General features: G+C 35.5%; 1 protein-coding gene across 1 annotated transcript in view; it reads left to right on the top strand.

The window, feature by feature from the left end:
- The window catches only part of Lnpep (leucyl/cystinyl aminopeptidase), an 87009-nt gene that overhangs the window by 6831 nt on the left and 58037 nt on the right, over window positions 1-22141 (top strand). The window lies entirely within an intron of this gene.

The following is a 22141-nucleotide window of genomic DNA, read 5'->3' as shown; positions in this document are numbered from 1 at the left end:
AAGTCCAGTTATTCATGGACTTTGGGTACATAGCAATGTTTTAATTAAGTGCCAGTTTGGGAAATACTACTGAGGTAAAGAACTGAATAATTTATGCATAGAAGCGTTTAGGGAGTGGTCTGAACCTAGGGCCTTCACAGTGAGCAGCATCCCCAGCCCTTCTTTTAACTCTTGAGACAGGATCTCACTAGGTTGTATAGAACAGGCTTGAATTTGTGATTCTTTTGCCTGAACCTCCTAGAGTGCTGAGATTATAGGTGTAGGCCACCACCCCTGGCTCTACATAGTGTTTTGGGCACATAATTGACATGGCTATTGGTAGAAAAAAAAGAACAATTCCAGCCTTTTGAGTAATCATCACTAATTTTAAAAAATAAGTTACTGATAAGAAAATTGCCCCTGAGTTGTGAATTGATGGGAAAATTACTGCTGTAAAGATTTATGACTGTTAAATACTTTGGTTTTTTTTTTTTTTTTTGTTGTTTTTGTTTTTTTCTCCGGTACCGGGAACTGAACTCACGACCTTGCGCTTGCCAGGCAGGCGCTTTTGCCGCTGAGCTAAATCCCCAGCCCCAATACTTTGGTTTTGTATCAGTTTGATGAATCAGATGGAAATGTATTTCAGAAAACTATCAGTAGAATGTTGTTCTTTGTTCAAATCATCCAAGATCAGGTCTGGCAAATTTATTCATTGGCTGAGCTCTAACTCATAAGCTTTCTGTATACAATGAAGAATTCTTATAAACTTCCTGTGCAGAATCCATTCAGTGATACCCATTCTCTGTTCAGTAACTCAGAAATACTCAGTATGCCTAATGCACAGTTTCAATTTAAGTATAGAATTATGATAGGCTAAGGCAGTGGTAGTGAACCTGTAGCATGTGTGCTGCAGCAGGCTGTCATCATTGTAAGCTGTAAAAGGTTTGCCATCTCTTTGCTAATCTGTTCTTTGGAAACTGTAGTTGACGGAATTAAAAATAAGTTTTTACACAAAGGTATTTGCATGTATACAGATTTACTTGAGATTAATGAGCATAAATATTTAGCCATCTCTGACAATTTCATTTCCTTTTATAGCTAGATCTTTTAAAGAGATTCCCTTACAATTGTTAAGGGCTGCTTGACTTACGAAGAAAGATTTCAAAAGTACTTTACAAGACAAAAGTTGTTAATTTGTTGGTGGGAAAGTTTGATATAGGATGAATTTGAGGCTTTTATAGGTAAATGGTCACAACTGGAGACCATACTCATAAGTGAAATAAATCAGACCTGCGTGTGTAAGCATCGTATTGTCTCACTAGTGTAAGATCTGAAAGAGTGAATACAAACTAGGAGGTATGATAGACATTGTGAAATGAAAGGAAAATGCTCAAAAGTAAAGGGCAACTGGGGTGTAGGAAACAAGAAGGGAAAGAAGGGGAAATTATGTAAGTATGTATATACAGGATAGCTAACATAGTTGTACTACTGTCTTCTATTGCTCTACAGAAAGGCACAGTTAATGATTACTTGTTTGATCAATCTTGTATGTCTCTATTTGTTTTCCTGAGAAACCACTTTGAAGATATCAATAAGTAATACAGCAATCATGGTTAATTTCCTACAACTTTGTCTGCTACTCTGTTTTGTTTGTATTGTTCTTATGCTATTTTGTAAATGGATGTCTGTTAATATGTTTTCCTTTTATTTTTTAAAATAAAAAAACAAAAAAGTTTGATATAAACACTAAATTTAGCATAGGAAAAGGGAAAGAAAATTTAAAATGGGAGCTAACATAATTTTCTTATTTTTCTTATCAACAACTTCGGCTATCTCGTAAAAGAATAAAATGGCTTGTCTTTATGTGAATGAATTTCAATCATTGCCATAATGACAAAGGTAAATATAAAGCAAGTAAATGCTCAGTTTTTACTCCTGTATTAATTACTGTATTTTTTAGTCTGTGGGATATTATGTTGTACTTGGTCACTTGATGCTTTTTAGAGGTGTCTTCTAGCTAGAATTTTAACTATGGTACTTTATTTGTGGCACTGACAATATTTTTGTCCCTCTGTGGCACTGTTTTTGAATGCCTATTTGTTCAATAAGATTTCAGTGGCTATTATTAGAACTTTGTATGTTAATGTAAATTTTTAATTTTTTTCTTAGTTCTGCATTGTGGAAAGTGAGAAAAAATAAATGTAGAAATATATTAATGTTATATTTAAATCATAAGTCATATAGAAATTGCATAAGTTCTTACAGGTTTTGTTGTAGGTATTTAGCATTTACACACATAAAATTTTAAAAGATGGGTACTTTGGGATTATTCTATTTTATTGAAACCAGAAAATACTAGAGTTCAAGTATATATAATTTTTCTTTTTATATTTTCTCATATTTTTCTTACTGAATTTCCTCCTTTTTATATCATTTGAATCATTTGTTCATTTCTTTTTTTAATTAGAATAAAATTAAAACAAACTAAAATTACTTCCCCAAGTCTCCTTTCTTTTTTTTTTTTTTTTTGAAAGGCAGTGGTGTTGACAGTGAAGATAGAGTAAAAATGGATTCTTTGTGAGTACTGTTAAATTGTCACAGTTAACAGTCTTTCAATATTTGGTTTTTACTCATGCTCATTTTTCTTTTTAAATATATATTTTTTAAAAAGATAACCTTTTACATACATTAAAATATCCCTTTACTACCTGCTAACTGTTCCAAGCTTTGTTCTTAATTATGGAGTACAAATATGAATTCAGTGTGGTCCATGCACTTCAGGAGTTTACATTCTATCAGAATTAATTGAAGAAGAAATGATTGTACCTGTTAGTAGTCTCTCTTTGCAGACTGTCAGACTGAGAATTACACGTCACATCCGACACCTCTTTCTTTCAATGATATGATTTTGTACCTTTCTTTTTCCATTTTGGAGATCTGTGAAATCTACATTAGTTAAATTTTTGAATATTACACCGTAATGGTGAAGAGCATTCACACTGCTGCATTCAGATCCTGGCTCTTCACTCCCAAGCTGTGTGATTTTTTTACTTGAAGATATTTAAGGATATTTTCACATATTGAGTTTAGAATAAAATATAAGTTTGAACTCCAAACTTTTTCTGATACTAACAGTATATAAGATATATGGTAATTTGGGCATATTCCAGCCATAGTGAGATTTTGAAATTTGGGAACAAATTATATTTCTTCCATCTTAATTCTTTACTAAATGTCTGAAGCCAGTTTTAGAGGACTCTTTCCATTGTATCATTATTAACAATTATTGTAAATTTGCAATACTTTCTGGGTAATGTTACCTAAAAGTAGAGGAACCCTTTGTTACCATATTCTAAAACCTCAGTATTCACAGAAGTAGAACTTGTTTTAACTTTAGCATCAGGTATTAGATAATAGTTTGTCTAATAGGTAGAATAACATGAAAATATAAAGGTATTTCATGAACTGTTAACGAAATCTATGTTTCACACCAGGAATGCAAGGAAACATGTCTTTAATTTGTTTTAACTTTTTATCTGGTTTGTATGTTTCCTGAGGGGAAATTTAATAAGAAGAGAGTTTTAGTAATGAATTTGTATTTCTGGTAGTGGCTATGATACTCTTTAATATTTGCTGAGTGACTTAGCAGCAACTTTTGGCTCTGGGAATCTATGGTAAATTTGGCAGTTTCCCTCCCTACCTCCATTCTGCCATTAGTCTTTGTTTCTTTCTTTTTTTTTCCCCAAAAAATAATACCATGAACTTAAGAAATACAGAAACTAGTGAATTTTACTAAACTCCAAGGTGAAGGATATCTAGAATAACATTTAAGTTTTTGGTGACTATATGGGTGGATTGCAGGGGAACAGAGTAGAAGCCTTCTTCACCCTTGTTTCTTGGAAATCTTGGGATAAAGAGATATTTTCCCACAGGAATAACTTTGAAGTTTACATTTCTGCCCAGGGAGGCCCAAGGAAGCATGATTGGTAGGTTACAAACGAAGAGGTACCACTTTATTTAGGACTTCATTTTCTGAATGGTTAGAACTACATTTTGGGCTCCTTATAAAGAAAAGTGATGTTTCTTCATCCAGAAACCATTAATTACATTTAGAAGAGAAAAGTACAGTTCTCTGGTATTTACTATTATAGTTGGAATTTAACACTGTGCTCTGTATATATCAGATGCTTAATAAATGTCATCTAAGATTAATATTATTTCAGACAACTTCCAAATAAATAAAAGTTCTGTTTTGTTTATACTCTTTTAATTTAGAAATTTTTCTTTCATTCTTTTTTTAAGGAATGTTGAATTAAATGTCTTTTTCGTTTTTCTATAAACTTCTGTATAGCAAATAGAATTAATCCAAATCACTTTTTTGGAACATATTAGTTCCATTAGTTCCATATTAGTATTCATTCTGTTTCCCTTTCCAATGAAATGCATTTGTTCAGCACTTGCTGTGTTTCAGACCCTATGCTATGTACAGAGAAGACAGTGTTAAATAAGACACAGTTTCAGCGTTTGAGGGAAGAAAAGGTGATGTAGGGAGAAGCAATGTTTTATTCTGAGAATTTTTGAAATGAAATTAAAGAATGACCAAAATTTTCCTTTTTCTTCTTCAGTGCTTCTTTTGTAGCTGGAGAGCTGCTATGCATTTGAGATGTAAGTGGTACAGTTAAGTCACTTGCTCTATCTGCAGTGTTCTCTATCTGCAAAGAGCCTTTCTGATGACCTGTATTGGGGCACTTTGCCCTTCATTACAGACCCACAAAAGCAATTTCCAACACAGTTGAACTTAGCTTTTGAAAAGAGTTTGTTTGGTTTGGTTTGGTTTGGTTTTTGAGGCAGGATCTCACTGTATTTAGGCTGGCCTTGAACTCACTGAGTATAGCCCAGGATGGCCTTGAACTCTTGGTGATCCTCCTGCTTCATTTGCTTGATTATAGGCACGCACCACCACACCTGGCTTAAAAAACAATTTTCTAATATTCTACAGAGTCGGTGTAATGATTGATACCTTGTGTCAACTTCAGAAGTTTAGAATCTTAACTAAGTAATGGGGCAGTTCTATATTCTAGGATGTAGAGGACGTGCCCTAGGGCAGCTGTTTATGCCCTAGGATGTTTTAATTGTTGACTCATTATGTCAACTGGAGAAGTTTAGAAGTTTAACTAAGTGACTCAGCAGGGGCCAGGGGACTCACTTTGCAAACATCCTGAGCCTGTGCAAGAGGAGGGCACAGAGATGGTGTGAATGCTAAACTCTCCCTAGGGCGGGTAGCCTGCATACAATATAAGGAAGGAAAAGAGGCTTGCTCTCCCCGTTTTTTGCTCTTGTAGTTTTTGCTGTCTTCTGCCGTGCCATCCTGCTTTGGAGCCAGCTGAAACCTCCACAAACTGTGAGCTAAACAAACCTTTCCTTTCTTAATTTTGGGCATTGGGTATTTTGTCTCAGCACCAAGAGAAAAGTTGCTTGATTACAGGCATGCACCACCACTCCTGGCATAAAAAGGAATTTCCTAATACTCCACAGAGTTGGTAAGAAATCATGAGTTGGTCACACATAGCCTTTCATGTGGCCTTGTGAGGAGTAAAAGAGGTGAAGCTATGTCGTAGCTATCCATTGGGCAAGAACACTAAAGACAGGACTCTGTTAGTGATATAACAGAATAACTAGTGTAATGAATTAGTTGTAGTGTGAGCTGAGATATGAAAGTGTAAATTTTAGATTTGACTCTAACAAGGAAAATTATGGATGTTTCTATCTTCATGTTGATCAGAGGATTAAATCCAAATGGCATTTTGAGAACAAAATTTAAGTAATACCCTAGTGGCCACATAACATAAATTATGGTACATGATAGTGTGAGGACATAGACTCATTATTCCCTTCTCCCTTATAAAAAAGTCCATACTTTCTTCTGCTCCTTACTCATATTTATAGAATGATTATATAGGACAGTGGTGGTGAACCTATGGCATATATGGCACTGTAGGCTGTTTGTATCATTGAAAACTCTAAAAGGTTCACCATCACTGATACAGAAATAGAGTATAGGAATTATGTATTAATGTACTTTGGCTGCTGTAACGAAACAACACAGACTGCATGGCTTAGACAACATTTTTTTTCCTCATAGTTCTGAGGCTGATTTTCCAACATCAGGGTGCCAGCATGCCTACCTGCTGATGAGGGCTCTCAGGTTATCACATGGCCTTTCTGCTGCATACGTGAGGAACAACACTTTGGTGTTTCTCTTCTATTAAGAATACAAATCTTGTTGGATTAGAGACCTCTTATCATTTCATTTAACCTTAATTCCCTCACTAGGGGCTCTATCTTCTCCAAGTATAGCCATGGAATATGTGGTAGAATTAAGGCTTCAACAAATGAGTTTTGAGGAGACACAGTTAATTGTATAATAGTCTTTATTTTGGACAATTTGTTTCTGGAAACAGGATAAAGAAGATAGTGTTTTTCCATAGGAACAAGTTGGAATTCATATTCCTGGCTGGAGATGCTCAGGGAAGCATATTATAGTTTGTTTGTTTGTTTTTTTCTGGACCCAGGTATCCAGAATGATTCAAAAAATTCATTGTTCATTTCTCTCCAGCCGTGGATTAATCTAAACCTTCTGTATTTTTTCTTCTTGTGTGTATTTGTTCTGTATGTTCTTTCAAACAGTATGCAAATACTGAGATGTTGAAAGCAAGTTATCTGGAGAATTTAGGAGTTTTTTTCTTTATCTTTGAAGGTAGATTCATGCTTCTTAACCTCTTAGTTTTCAGGGTCCCTTTTATGCTGTTAAAATTTATTGTGGACCTATAAAGCACCATTATTTGCATGAGTTATATTTTTAGGTGATTATTGTTAGAAATGAACACTAAGAAAAAATTTTAAATACTAACTTAATAGTAAGAAATCTATTTTTATATATTAACATATATATGATCCTAATGAGAAACAACTACATTGAAAAGCAAGAAGATAAGTGAGAGGCATTATTTTACATTGTTGCTAATCTTTAGCGTCTGGCTTAACAGAAGACAACTAAATTTTAAGGTTTACCTCAGCATTCACTCTGTTATATTACATTTCATGTAGCCCATTGGAAACTTGTGTATACTCATGACAGAGTAGGAATAAAATATAAAATAACATTATTTTGAAATTATTGTGAAAATTGTTTTGACTTTAAAGATTTCCTGGGAGGTATCAGGGCTTCTCAAGTGTTATGGTTTGTGTCTTTTGGTTTGTCCCCCAAAGCCTCATGCAGTCATGGGGTGGGCTTCTAGAGTTTATGATTGATTCACGGTCCAGTGTTGGAATTATGGATGTGAGTGCTACACCTTTCCTGGGGCAGGTAGTTTGCATACAATGTAAGGGAGGGAAAGAGACTGCTTGCCACCACTCCTCCCCTATGCTCTTGCTGCTTTTGCTGTCTTCCACTGCTATGAACTGTTGTCTTCTGCCATGTTCCAACCTGCCTTGGAGCCAGCCCAAGATGGACTGAAACCTCCACAAACTGTGAGCTAAGTAAACCTTTCCTTCCTTAATTTTGTGTGTCAGGTATTTTGTCTCCGCAACGAGAAAAAAATTAACGGAGACACCAAGGATACCCATACCATATCTTTACAACTGTTACTTTAAATACTAGATCTACTTATCTTTAAGTGGTAGTGGGGTTTGAACCCAGGGTTTTTGCATAGAGCTATACTCCTAGCACACCTCCCTCCTACCCCCTTCATTTTTTTTTATTTTGACACAGGGTCTAAGTTGCTCAGTTGTGCAGACTGGACTCAAAATTGAGATCCTCCGGCCTCAGTCTTCTAAAGTCTTCGGGCGACAAGCCTGTGCTATCATGCCTCACTTAAACCTGCCTTTTTCAGGAACTATAGAAGAATGACTTCAGGAGTTATAGCAGATGGAAAGTGAAGCTGTGGAATTGCATAGCAGGTTTCTCAGGACAGATTTATATTCCAGAAGGTTGAAATGCTCTGGCCAGACATGTCTGACAAGCTACATTATCAGATCCCTGGCTTATTTGAGGATTCCACAGACATTTCAGTCTTGGCTGATTCTAAAGTAAGGAGGACACAGATATTTAAAATAATTACATCTAAAAATTGATTTTTTTAACCAATTTCTGCTTATACTGAAGGGTTTTAACAAACTGCCCCTTTCCCAACACCAACAGACCTCCAGTTTACAAAAGTAGAGATATATCATTTAACTTCTCAGCCTTTGACTGCTTTCCTAGATTGATCTTAATTTGAATGAATTAAAGGGCTACATGGTGAAGATCAGCTGTTTTTTCGTACTTGTCCTGATCTGTGGACCCAGGAACCAAGTTTGTCTATACCTGCCCTGCCATAGAATGAGGTAGACCTTTAAAAGAAGTAGAGTCAAACCTCTTTTATCTTTTTTTTTTTTTTGGTGGTGATTGGATCTTTGGGGCATAATTGACTTGCATTGATATATTCTCAAGCTTTGTACCTGGGCCTAACAAGTACCCCTGGGACAAGCCTGTGGGGTTTGACTTTATCTGGAACAGACAGTTAATCTAATTAAGTAGCTGTAATTTCTATTTAGCTGGCAATGGGGAAAGGAGGGTACTTCCAGCGAGCTGCACAGTGATTTTCATTTAGGTGTTCTACATGCAGAGGGCTGAACCTTCACAATCCCCGGTATTTTGTTAGTGTGAAAGGCTGGTATGTTATAATTGGAGACAGATCTCATCATAAAATGGTGAAAAACAAGAGTTTTTCTCTTGTCCTTTTCTCAGAGCAAACTTGATAGGAGTTCAGTTAGCATCTAAGACTTGCTTAAATCCAAACTACTAATTCTGTTCTTTCCACCAACTACCGCCTTCATGCCCCCTCCCTCCACATGTCTTGTCTCTCGAACTCTCCCTATTTCTATGTCTCTCGTGCTCTCCCCCGCCCCACACACACCATTTAAGGTCTTGTTTATCCCTTAAAATCGAATGAGATGGAAAGGGACATTTACTTCTAGCACTGGCTTCCCTTATATGGAACATAGTATGTGGCCTGATAGTATGTCTCCATATACAGAAATGTGAGAATCTTTTGTCTCCAGGATTTTCATGTCTTGGTTGTTGGCTTCAAATTTTACTCTTGCCCAATTGAATTTTGATGTTCTCTTTTTTTCTTGCTTTTAATAAGCAAACTAGATCTGTGCCTTATGAAATTGTGTGCAGTTTCATTTCATTTTATACTCCAGGTATGTTAGAAGAAGTTAATGTAAAAACTGCTTGTGTGGTATAGTACAGGGGTTTTCTGTGGTTTGAACATGTAGCAGTTTCTAAACAGTGTTTGTCACTTTATGTTTGCTGCTATCCTTGAGCTTAGAGAATGCCTACTAGATAATTAAAAAATACCTGTCAGACCTTCGATTACTAGGGACATTGCAGAATAGATATGGTTACAGGTCCATATTCTTTACTGACCTAGCCATTTCTGGGTTGTAGTTGGTCTTAAAGGCTTTCTGTCCACATCAGTATTGTGTTTTGCCATGAGAAAATAGAGATCATTGAAGCTGTGAAGTTCAAAGTTTATCAGTAACTACCCTAAAACCATCTTTCCTCCCCTTCCTCACAAAATATATGGTAAACTGTGACCAGATGTAAACATGTATACCCTAGAATGTACATATAGATTCCACTGATTGAACTAGAGTTCTGAATAAGTAGATGATATACCTACCCACCTTAACTCATTTATTTAAAATACTAACATAGAGAATTAGTTCATTTTTCTGGTGTGTATAGTAACTACCACAAATGCTTTTATACTAAATGAAGACTTTGTGTGATTCCTTTGTGTGAGTGGACTGAAGGTAATTACTGAACAAAGACCTGGAGTCTGGCTTGTGATTGTGTAATAATTGTTTAAATGAATAAGTCTCTCAAAATCAGAGAACTGAAGTGTTGCATACCTTTGATTGTTGGTGTTCAAATGTAAAGTCAAGGCAAGACAAAAAACTTTACAATCGGCCTGTCCCTCTATCCCCTTCCTTTGTCAACCACTGAGCTGCTTTCTGTCATAGAGAAGCTTTATTGGTTATATAGAATGGAATTATAGTACAGATATTCCTTGTTTAATGACTATTCCAACTTAAAAGCAAGGTGCGCTGTTTGCACTCGTGACTCATTCCCTGGGCTTACGACCCATCTTTTTTGATGGTCAGTTCTGTACATGTTGTTTATAAAGCCTCACTGTCTTTTTTTTGTGTATGCAAAATACCTTGTTTATATAGTACTGTAACTTGCTGATTGAACTGTAGAAGTCCTATAGGACGGTAGTTTTATGTGCTATTTATTACAGTACTGTATGTAAGAGTTATGCAAATAAAAGCAAAGTCATCAAGTTAGAGTTTTTTTGACATTTCTTGCTCTGAATATTGCACTGTACATACTGTATACAGTTTCTCATTTAGCGATCAGTTGATTTAAGGACCCAGTCCTGGGTGTGTAACTTGGTCATTAAATGAGTGTTTGTACTTCTTTTAGCTCTGACTTCTTTCACACAGCATATCGATTCTTTTTTTAAAAAAAAATACTAAGTAATATTTCACCATATAGATGTAGCATGAATGATATGTTTACCACTTTGTGGACATTTGTTTTGTTTGGGGCTATTATAAATAATGCTGTTGTGAATACTCTGGTCAAGTCTTTGTGCAAACATTTGTCTTTATTTCCCTTGGGCAAATACCCTAAGAGTTGTTTAGTTATCGTGTAGCTATGTTTTCTTTTTTAAGAAACAGGCAAACTGGTTGTACCATTTCACATTGCCATCAAGAGTATGTGAGAGTGATTATTAATGTAGTATAATCTTTTTAATTATAGACAATGTAATGGATTTATAGTTGGTATCTCAGTATAGCTAATTTCATTTCCCTGGTATCTGCTGGCAGTTCTCTTTTGATGATTTTTTTTGCCCATTAATACATCTTTTTTTGTGAAATTGTTATTCAGATCTTTTGCCAATTCTATTAAATTGGATAACTTATTATCTTATTGATAAAAGTGGTAAAAATTCTTCATATCCTTGATAGATGTTTATATGGGCCTAATCTTTTATAACACAAATTCTCCCTTTATAGAAACACCAAAGATGTTGTGCTGTCACTTTCTAGTCTCTATATAGTATTTTTCTATTAAGAAATCTGTGGTAATTTGAATTTTGTTAATGTATCAGGGTTTTTTTTTTTTCCTAATGTTTTGAGTTTTTTAGTTTTGGACCACTGTTTTTTCACATAATTTTTTTCCTTAATGTTTTTCTTCTATTATTCTGTAATTCTAGTCTTTTTACTGTTGTGCTACAGGTAGCTGAGGTAGTGTTCAGTTTTGCCCCAATATTTCTTTTCTCAGTGATCTTCTGATTGGATATATATTTTGTTGTCTTTAAACTTACTTTTTTTGTCATCCCTGTTCTGTTTTTTTAGGCCATTCTGTGATCTTTTTTTCCAGCTTAGAATTTTTATTTTGTTTTCTAAATTTGTCTCCTGAGAATTTTATTTTCATTTACTTTAATATGTTCTTTATCTCAGAAAACAGTTACAACACCTTTAAACTGTATGAAAGTTTCATTATTTATTGATTGCCTGTTCCACTGAGAACTGTTCACATTTTCTTGGTCCCTTGTACTGTATGTGAAGTAATTTTGGATTGTATCCAGGACATTGTAAATGTCATATGATATGAACTTTGGGTCCTGTTTTAGCCCTCTGAAGAATGTTCATAGTTTTGTTCTAGCCAGCAGTCAACCTGCTCAGGTTCAGACCTTGAGTTCTGTTTTTCCTTTTGTGGATAACAGTTTCAATCTCAACTCAGTTCTCTTAGCTTTTGTATGGATGATACAATAATTCCCTTCAAGGACATCTGTTATGTCATAATCAATGGGTTCCAGGAATATTTTAAGTTACACAGTAAAGGGGAACTATGGTTGCAGTTAAGAGATGAGTTAATCTTAAAGAAATTATCTAGAATTATCTATGTGGATCAGTGTAGTCATAAAGGCTTTTAAAAATGAAGAGGCAGAAAAATCAGTATAGAGCAGTGGTGGCAAACCATTTCGAGCTTTCAGTAATAACAGTCGGCTGAGCCTCATGTGCCATAGGTTCTCCACCACTGGTATAGAGTAATGCAGTGTGAGAAAAAGTCACCTGGCTCCAGCTGGCTTTGGAGATGGAAATGGGACATAAATGCACACAGTTTCTAGAAGCTGGAAGATAAGGAATGAATTTTCCCTTAGTCTCCAGAAGCATCAGAGCACTGTTGATACCTTGATTTGGGCCCACTGAGGCACCTTTTGGACTTATGACTTCCAAAACTGTAAGATAATTTGTTTTAAGCTCCCAAAATCCTGGAAATTTGATGTTAATAGCAATAGAAATATACTTTGCCATATTAGTTTTCACGTCATACACATGCATTGCTTAGTGGTTATTCTGTAACTTCTGTGCGTTCGTAGACAGAATTAGGGGACCCTCTCCCATGATTCTGTCCCCATAGTGTTTCCCTCGGTACTGTACAACCTGAAGGGCTCAGTAGTTCCTGGTTCTTGATAGAAGTGTGGAGCTCAAGGGAGTTTCACCTAATTGGCAGTGCCACACCACTCTGAAACTGAAACCTGCCCACAGGGCAAAGCCGAGGAAGAAAAGAGAACAAAATTAAAACAGACACCATATATGACTTGCTTCACCAGGTTTTGACCCTTTAGTTGACTATAAAGTGAAGTGAAAAACCTTGAAATAATGAGTGCAAAGTCTGTCTAGATTTTCATAGTTTTCCCCCAGTCTTTTAGTTTTTTCACACTTAATGCAACAACTACGTTCATGCCTTGTCTTTACTGTTTCCCGAAAGGTTTCAGCCGATCTTCTCAGAATAGCTTTCTTCATGTATTTCATAAGTCAGTTGAATTGCCTAATAGCTACACAAAGTGTAACTGGAAATGCCACAGCTGACTTTGGGTCAGCTCCTAACTACAGTGAAGTACTGGACAGAAGTGTGTTGAGCATACTGTGTGTACCAGCTTAATATTCTTCCATTGCTACGATAACAAATGATCTTAGGCAGCTTAGGCAACGAATTTATTGTCTGTAGTTCTACAGTACATGTTAGAAATCTGACACAAGTCTTGTCAGACTGAAGTCAAGGGGTTGCCAGGGCGATGTGCCTTCTGTAGGCTCTGGATATGGTCCGTTTCTTAAATTTTCTGGGTTCTGGAGATGAGCCATATACCCTGACTCCTGAGTACTTTTTATTCATCTTCAGTGCTGAGGAAGTTAAATGAACTCCATTTTATGTTACTTTGCTGTGATCTTTTCAGCCTCCTCCCACTTCTAAGGACTGTTCTGCATGTATTGTGGCCAAGTAGTTTCTACAAGGTTGATTTAATATTATTTTATAATTAAGCTATAGTTAATATACCTATCTCTGTATCTTTTGAGGTGTTCTATGGTTTTTCAGTGTGGTTGTAGTTTCAAATTTTTACAAACTAATTTAGCTGATCTTAACTCCATAATTTTTCACATCCGATGAATATTGAGTATTTGGAGATTTTCTGAACATGGGAAGATAGGAAAGTTCTGGGAGTGAGATTATTTTGGTGTGGTTCATAATACACCAAAATTTTATCCTTAGCCAGTTCATGCAAATAGCCATATAATTACATTTACTTAATTTATTGATTAGCTGAAATGTTTAACTCTTGGTAAAATTTATACCCATTTATGTAGACTTTTTTTGTTTTGTTTTGTTTTGCTTTTTGTGCTAGTACTCAAGCCCACAAACCGTGAAATACTAGGTATCTGCTATAACACTGAGCTATATATACCCTAGCCTCAACAAAATGACCTTTTAACAACTTTTGAAAACTTATGTAGTAGCTATAATTTTTTTCAGTGTGGTTGTAGTTTTAAATTTTTAAAAACTAATTCACAAATTTTATAATTGTCTTTATAAGATATTTTTAAATAGAAGTGTTTAGTGTCTGATATTGTGAATCATAATCAAAATTGCCTTTCAGTTGAGCTTACATATTTTCTGAAAAATAAATAGCTGTAGTGAAATTTAGTTCAATGAATCAAACATTAAAAGTGCAATATTTTGACATATGATTTGGTATATTTTAGTATATCATTTGGTATAAACTGTAAACTGTTAATTGAAATGCTTTTTAGGTCATCTGGCCAAATTCTGAGGTAGGGGTTGGGAGAGTGTCAATACATGTGTAAGTGTCCTTGTGAGCCAGGACAGTGAGTTCTGTGTCCCAGCAAGCAACAGTGCAGTCACTGATTTTTCTTATGTTCAGACTAATGTTTGTAAGAGACAGGACAGTTGTTAAATTTGTTGGGAATGCTTGCAGTGAAAAGCAAATTTTAAATATTAATAAATACAATTTCTTCACTCAGACACAAAACTTTTATGTTAGAAATTACTATCTCTTATCCCAAGGACTTCATTTTACTGGTACTCCACAATAAAAAGAAATAGTAGATAAATTTTTCTCAAAAATTATCTAGAGCAGATGTGTAAACATCATATTGTCTCACTAGTGTGAGAAGCTGAATGAGTAAATAAGATCCAGAATGTACAGTAGATGTGAATTGGGAAGAAACTGTTCGGAAGAGAAGAGAAACTGGTGAGGGAAGGGGAAAGGAAGGAAAAAGATATATATATATGATACTTAAGATAGTTATACAGCTAGTTTCTCTTACTTCATTGAAACAAAAGCTTTGTGCTAATACTGTTTGGATGCTGTTTCATGCCCTATATCATGTACTCTGCGTAACTGCTATGAAGAGAACAGTTCACAATGTATTAATTATTGTTACTCTCCTGTTAATTAATTTGAAACTCTTGTTGTGTTTTTATTTCTATTTTTTTTCTTTAAAGTAAAAAAATTCTATAGCACATCATCAGAAATTTCTTTAAAAATATATTTTTCCCACAATCATTTCCAGTGTGATTTTTTAATTAATTAATTATTATTATTATTTTATTTTATTTTTTGCAGTACTGGGGATTGAACCCAGAGCCTTTGCAGTAAGCTGTATTCCCAACCCTTTCATGTTTTATTTTGAGATTGGGTCTTACTTAGTCGTTACATTGCCTAGTCTGGGCTTGAGTGATCCTTCTGCCTCAGCCCCCAGCATAGTGACCGAGATTATAGGTGTGAGCCATTACACCTGGCTCCATCTCTGTTTTGTGTGCGATAAATGTGAAACTTTGTTGCTCAATCTTGACCCTCAGTTTGTCTCCTGCAAAAATTTTTATTCTCCTGATTTTACTTTAAGGTCTTCAGAGTTCATTTATTATTAAACATAAAAATTCATTTTAAATAATGAGTTCCATTTTTCTTTTTAAGGGATTAAGAATATCTAGAATAGAGAAATAACATTTCTCTAGAATAACATTTCTAGAATAGAGAAATAACATCATGTAGACTTGCTTTAACTGATGAGTGCTTATACAGTTTTAGGATAGACTATTATTTTAAACTAATTTATTAAAAAAAACTCTGTGGTACAAAAACAAATGACTTCTCTGAGGTTGCTTAACCATTTCCTGTGAGTCTGGGAGAGTGCTTGTTTTCAGAATCACTGAGCTGAATTTAGGTAGAACTAAACTTAGCTGAGCAGTTCTGTGGGGCTGAACTCACCTATTGTTTTGCTTCCACCTTCCTGTAGAGAAGTTAACATTTAAAAATTAGAGAAAAATCTATTTGGTTCTTGTCATTTTGACTGACCAGCTGGATATCTTTGAACAAATGATAGTTGTTTTATCTTTAAAATGTAATGGAATTACAACTTCTCTAAGAAAAAAGTTGTTTTGAATAGCAATAATTGTTTTCTTTTAAAAAGGCTAGTTTTCTTTCAGCAAAATATAAAGCTTCAATCAGTGGACACTGTGTTATATTTGGATAATTTTATAATCTTATGAAAGAGGAAATAAAGTCCAGTTTACTGCCTGTGACAGAGAGGTAACACAATTTCAGTGGACAACATTGACCAGTATTTTTTGAATACCTACTGAGTGCCTGGCTGAGAGAGTGGTGGAAACTAATGTGTCAGTGTCTGACTTCTTGTGGTCATTATCTCTAAATGGGTGGGACTATCCTAAGCCTCTGTATAACTCCTGAATTTGCTGTGGAGGGTGTGTAAATATGAAACATTTCTCTAACACTAGTGACGTGATCTACACTACTGGGCTATTTTAAATACCAAAGTCATGTCATGTCATAGGGAAAGGCTTAAATTCTGCAGTCAAACTTGGAACTTGGCTGTGTTACTTATGAAAAACTTCTTTAACCTCTCCAAGTCTGTCTTCTCCCTCTATATAATGTTGTAAGGATTAAATGGCATGACATAAGAGGCTGATGAATAATATAGGAAACTAATAATTATTGAGCACTTACTAGCTATGTTCTAAATGCTTTAATTCTCATAACTCACTCGGAAAGATGTTATTACTATCCCTACCTTTACAGATGAACAAACTGAGCTTGGCAAGAAGTGGCTCGCTCAGGGTTACACAGGAAGTAGCAGAGCATCTGCTTCTAGGGAGGTTCTCAGCTACTCTTCTGTGCCGTCTCTCTATTGCTCAACCCAGTGTTAACATATGGTAAAGCCTGCAGTGGATGGCGCTGTCTTATGTTTATCATCATTATTTGCAGTGGTGGTAGGGTGGTGGTGATGATTTGGGTTTTACTTTTGTCACTGTTTATCTTGGTCATGTACCTGGATCCGAGGCAGTGCTTTCTCATAGCCACTGATGAGGGAATGAGAAACTATGAAGTCATATACACCAAAGCGCTTGGACTTTTAGGAGAAAAAGCCCACAGTTCCACACAGGAGTTTGTGTATAAAGAATGCAAAGTGTTCTCATACCAAGTGTTCTAGTCTCTCCTTATGTTTCTGAATTGAAGTCTAAAGTAACCATGAGGCCCCTGCATATGGTTACATTTCAAAGATATCACAGAACTGTGGAACACTAATAGTATACACAGAATAACTTCAGTTTTGTCTCGGTATAAATTGGTCTGTAAGAATAGTACAGGGGCCGGGGCTGCTCAGTGGTAGAGAGAACAAGGCCTCTGATTCAATTCCCAGCAAAAAGCAAAAAACAAACAAAACACCACCACAAAACCTCACCAAAATACTAACAGTGATAATATGCGAGGAATAAAGAGATTATCTATTATTACATGGCTCATCAGAAAGCTTAATGACTTAAAATAAAAGCTATTCTATTTGCTCATGATTCTTTAAGTCAACAGATTAGATTGGGTTTAGCTGAGTGTTTTTTCCACTGATCTTGCCTGAGGCCACTCATTGCAGCCATGGTGCCTGTCAGCTTGACAGGAAACTGAATAGTCTGCTGTGGCTTCACTCACTCGTCTCGCAGTTAGTGCTCGCTGTGAGCTTGGCTTGTCTTTCGATGTGGTTCCTCATCCATAAGAAGGTCAGCTAGATTTCATGTTATGGGGCTGTCGGGAGTAAAAGAGAAGTAACAAGGCCTCTTGAATTTCAGCCCAGGGTTAGAAATTCCACACTCCTTCCTGCTTCATTTTATTGACCAAAGAAAGTCACATGCCCAGTATAGATTCATGTATATATTCTTAGTAGCAGGTCCATGGGAGAGTGGTAGTAAATTGTATCACAGTATCCAGGTTTTTAGATTTCACTGCCCAGGAGCCCAACAGTATTGATAATTTTTTTTTTAATTAATTTTCAACTCTAGATCTAAGCAAATTAAAATATAAGTTGTACATGTTTGATAGATTTGTTCCAAGTTTTACATATCAAAAGAAGACATAGTAAAAACACTGACCATACCCATAACTTCACCTCTCAGAAATAAGCACTGCTAACATTTTTTATTTAGGTTGTATCCACCTGGGTGAATAGTTACTTAAAGTTGTAAAATCTGCTTTTCTCTCTGTACTATATTTGAATACCTTTCCATGTGTAAGACATTTCTCTTATGTCTACATCATATTTTATTACAGATGAACATACCTATCATGTTCACAAACACTTAGGTTGTGATGAGGTTTGGATGTGGTTTGCCCCCCTAGGGTTCATGTAGTGGAAGCCTGGTCCCCAATGTGGTGATGCAGGGGGTGCTAGAGCCTTAAGAGGTGAGGCCTCATGGGCGGTCCTTAGGTCACTAGGGCACTGCCCTTGGAAGGTATTAAGGTAGCTCACTCACATGAAACCCTGAATTAATTGTCAGGAGAGGGTTGTTATAAAAAGAGTGAGCCAGGCCCCACTCTCACTCTGGCTTCCTGTCAGACATGTGATGTCTTCTCTCCGCACATGCTCCTGCCATTGTGGTATCATTTGGCATGAGGTGATACAGCCAGAGGTGATGCTTTGCTCTTGCGCTTCAGAAGCTTCAAAACTGTGAGCTGAGTAAATCTTTTCTCTTTATAAGAACTCAGCCTCATGTACTTAATGACAAAATTGATTAATACAGGTTTTTCTCCATTTTTTGTTATGTAAACAATGCTTTATATACATATTCTTAGGATAAATTCCTCTTGGTCAAAATATATTTTGGACTTCTGGGAAGATGCAATTTTTAAGAACCTGTGGCTTAAACTCATCAGTGAGTTAACTTTGCAATGCTAGATGTATGTTTGAGATGATGTTAAGGAAACATTTCTAAAGTTACTTAAAAATGGAAACATAAAGGAGTACATATTCCTTTGACATTTTGTCTGCAAATCAGAATATGCATACTTGTAATTTTGATGGACCAAATATGAGTCCACTGCTTAGAGTTGTCTTTCTTCTGATACCTGATATCTGCTGCCCATGGTACAGCTTTAATTTCCAAATCTCAGTGTCCTTTTCTTCTCTTTTTTATTCTTTAAATTGAAAATTTCCAAGACTGGATGTAGAAATTTTAGAATTATGCCTTCTCATCCATCCTCCCCTCACCTCTCTTAGGTTTTTCAGTATTATTTTAAGCACTTAGCTTTGTAGGGTCTTTCTGGCACATACCTCAATTTTCGTAGGCACTTTTTTGGGTATAGTTTCATTTAATGCAATATTTATTATATAACTGCAATTATAATTTTGGCCAGCATAAACCAGTTTGAGAACAAACAACTAATTGTTCGTAAGAATACAACTACTCTGATGGGACCAAAAGTGCTGGAGTGTAGACAGTAAGTAGCCCTTTAGTTGAAAGCGCTCAGTGGGTACTCGGCATCGGAAAATGTTTCACAGAAGCATTAAAGAGCTTTGGTTAATTTAGAGGTGTAAGTAGTCATAGATTAGAGGAACTTCTACCTTTTTCATAGAGGTAGAAAATACATTTTTTCTGAAGGAAATGACTTCATTTTTTTACTCTTTTTTTCTGAAAGAAATGACTTCATTTTTTTACTTTTTTTTTCCCCAAGGTTTGTATTGCAGCAGGTGTTTATCTGTGCCTCTCCTGATCTTTTACATTAAACTCATGTCTGTGAAGCATTCCACAGAAGGATCTTTATCTGCCGCAGTTATTGTTGCTGTTTGATGTTCTCTTTGGTCATTGGGATTTCTCTTTTTCATATTAAATGTTCTCCCTCACATGTTAACAATATGTTTCATAGCAGCAGAATTAAACCAGTGAATACTTCGTCTTCTTTGTTTCTCTCCACCACTGAAATGTTGATTTTTTTTTTTATAGGACAATAGCAGCTGTGATTAGATTCAGTAAATAAAATGTAGTAGAGAATTTGAAGATGGTGGAAAATTTACTGACCCAATGTTGTAGTTTGGTAAAGTATAGTTTATATCTATAGTTTATTTCAACAGAACAATTAGGTATTGTATAAAGTTAAATTGTCGTCTTATAAATCGTAGCTGTCCTCAGACCTGAGTCTTAATGTGTAAATGTAGTTACAGTAAGTGAGTATGAATTTAGATACACTTCATTCCTGGGGATGCTTTGGAAGAAGTTATAACATCTCTGTATCAAGGAATCTATTTGAGAGAAATCTTGGAAGTCAGAAGACTTTAAATGTAAATCATGTGGATTAAAATCTCTGTGAAACAGATAATACTTATACATACACAGTGGTTAAGGTGCTACAGGCACTCTACTGTAGCTAATCCTAAAAGACAAGAGGCCAGAGATGATCCTTCGGTGCTTATGGGGCTCGAGGCAAAAATGAGGTCTCTGTACTCTTTTTTTTTTTTTTAATGAGTTATTTTATCTACCAATATGTGCTACAAAAGACAAGTGAACATTATCTCTTAAAGTAAAGGTGTGAAGGAGGAACTTGAAGAGAAATACTAGTACAGTGTGCTTGGCTGAAAAGTAAAAGATGTGTTTATTTACTTACGATTTTGAAGCTTCTACCCTAATTTTTAATATAATAGCAATGAACTCATTAATTATAATTCTTCATAATTTATAAAATATTGCGACTTGCTTACCTTACTTGATCCCTATAATAATCTAAATAGACAGCAGTTTTTCATATTTTACTGTTGAGAAAACCAAGATTCTGATATGTACCAAGTGTTGGAGCTGTGACTAGAATTCCTAGTTTTCACTATGTTTAATGCTTCATGAGCTGTTCATGTTTTAAATTATATTCTAACCTTGAGAAGAATTATAGTGACTTGTCTGAAGAACCAGTGTCCAGTAAAAGTGAAACAGTGACTATACCATCATCACTGACATTTTCCTAGGCCCTGCTGACTCAGCCCCACAGGCATGTGTTAGAAGGACCTTGTTAATCTCATACCTGGTATGTAGATTCTTATCTTATTACAAGCTTCAGAAAATTTAGGTTAGCCCTTGCATGGATGTAGTAATTTTCATTAGTTAGTACTCCATTTTTTTTTTTTTTTTTTTTTTTTTTTTCCAGAATTATTTTTTTTTTTTTTTTTTTTTTGGTTTTTTTTTGGTACCAGGAATCGAACTCAGGACGTTGCGCTTGCCAGGCAGGCGCTTGTGCCGCTGAGCTATATCCCTGGCCCTAATACTCCATTTTAATGCATTGAATATGGCTACTTCTGGTTCAGCATTAATTGCAGACTTCTTCCATGCTAGACACTGGGAATACCAGGTGGATGAGATAAGAGCCTCCATCAGGTGGAATAATTCATGAGGAAAGCAAAATTTGGTATTGGAATTTATGCAGAAATTTTCCTCTCTTGCAGAAATAAACCAGGGCTTGAGATTTTTTTAAACCTTCTTTCCTTCCAACTATAATTCTTCAATAAGCACAAAGTTACTGTGATTAAAATATACCTGTTATTCTAGAAAAGTAAAATGATACAGGTTTTGGAATTCAGTATTTCATCCTAAATGTGGTAGCCTGTCCAGGCAAATTGTGTGTACTGTTTCCATTTTCCAAGTTTGAGAGCCTGTTCGTGGTGTGTAGGATGGAGAGAGTGAGGTGACTCATCATTCTGGAATGCTTGCTGTCTCCCTGTAACCTCTGTAGAACATTGGCAGGGCAACAGTGTAATTAACACTGCACAGTCTAATTATAAACAACTCTCTGCAGTGGCTACCGCGAAGCAAGCCTGTACCTGATGATCTTCTAAGTTGGCAAATGATGACTAGATAATGTGAAGTTTACTGTACATCAAGTTGCTTTCTGTTGATTATCCCAGGAGTTGGATACTATGGGGGAAGGAAAAGTGAATTACAGTAATGTGGTAATCTTACTGAGTTGTTTTTTTTTCAGGGCCTATTTAAGCATTTCTTTATTGGAGTCCTTTTTTCCTTAGAAAAGGAGTTATTTTAATTTTTATAGCATACTATTTTAAGGAAAGGAGGAGTAATGTCAAGAGTAATAGAGCTTTTCTAATAATAGTTGGATTGATTTCTAAGAGATGAAACAAACCAAAGGTTTTGGAAAATTACATTGGAGTACTACACTTAGTAGGTGGGAGAGAAAAAAGTCCTGTAGCCTGAAAAAAATAAGAAGGGTATAATAGGCGCAAAAAAATAAAGTGGCCACAGCAGCCACACATGCTTGAAAGAAACCAAGATACTTTTAATGTGAATGGTCTCACATACAGGTCAGCAGAGTAGACACTGTGCATGGTGGTGTGTGCTTTTTGGATTTGTGGAAGCATGGCTGACAACCAAGGATGGATTTAGTTAGTTTATATGTAG

This window comes from Chinchilla lanigera, unplaced genomic scaffold (genome assembly GCF_000276665.1).
Source record: "Chinchilla lanigera isolate Chin_1 unplaced genomic scaffold, ChiLan1.0 scaffold00017, whole genome shotgun sequence".
In the NCBI taxonomy this organism is placed as follows: domain Eukaryota; kingdom Metazoa; phylum Chordata; class Mammalia; order Rodentia; family Chinchillidae; genus Chinchilla; species Chinchilla lanigera.
This window is presented reverse-complemented; position numbering and strand designations above follow the sequence as displayed.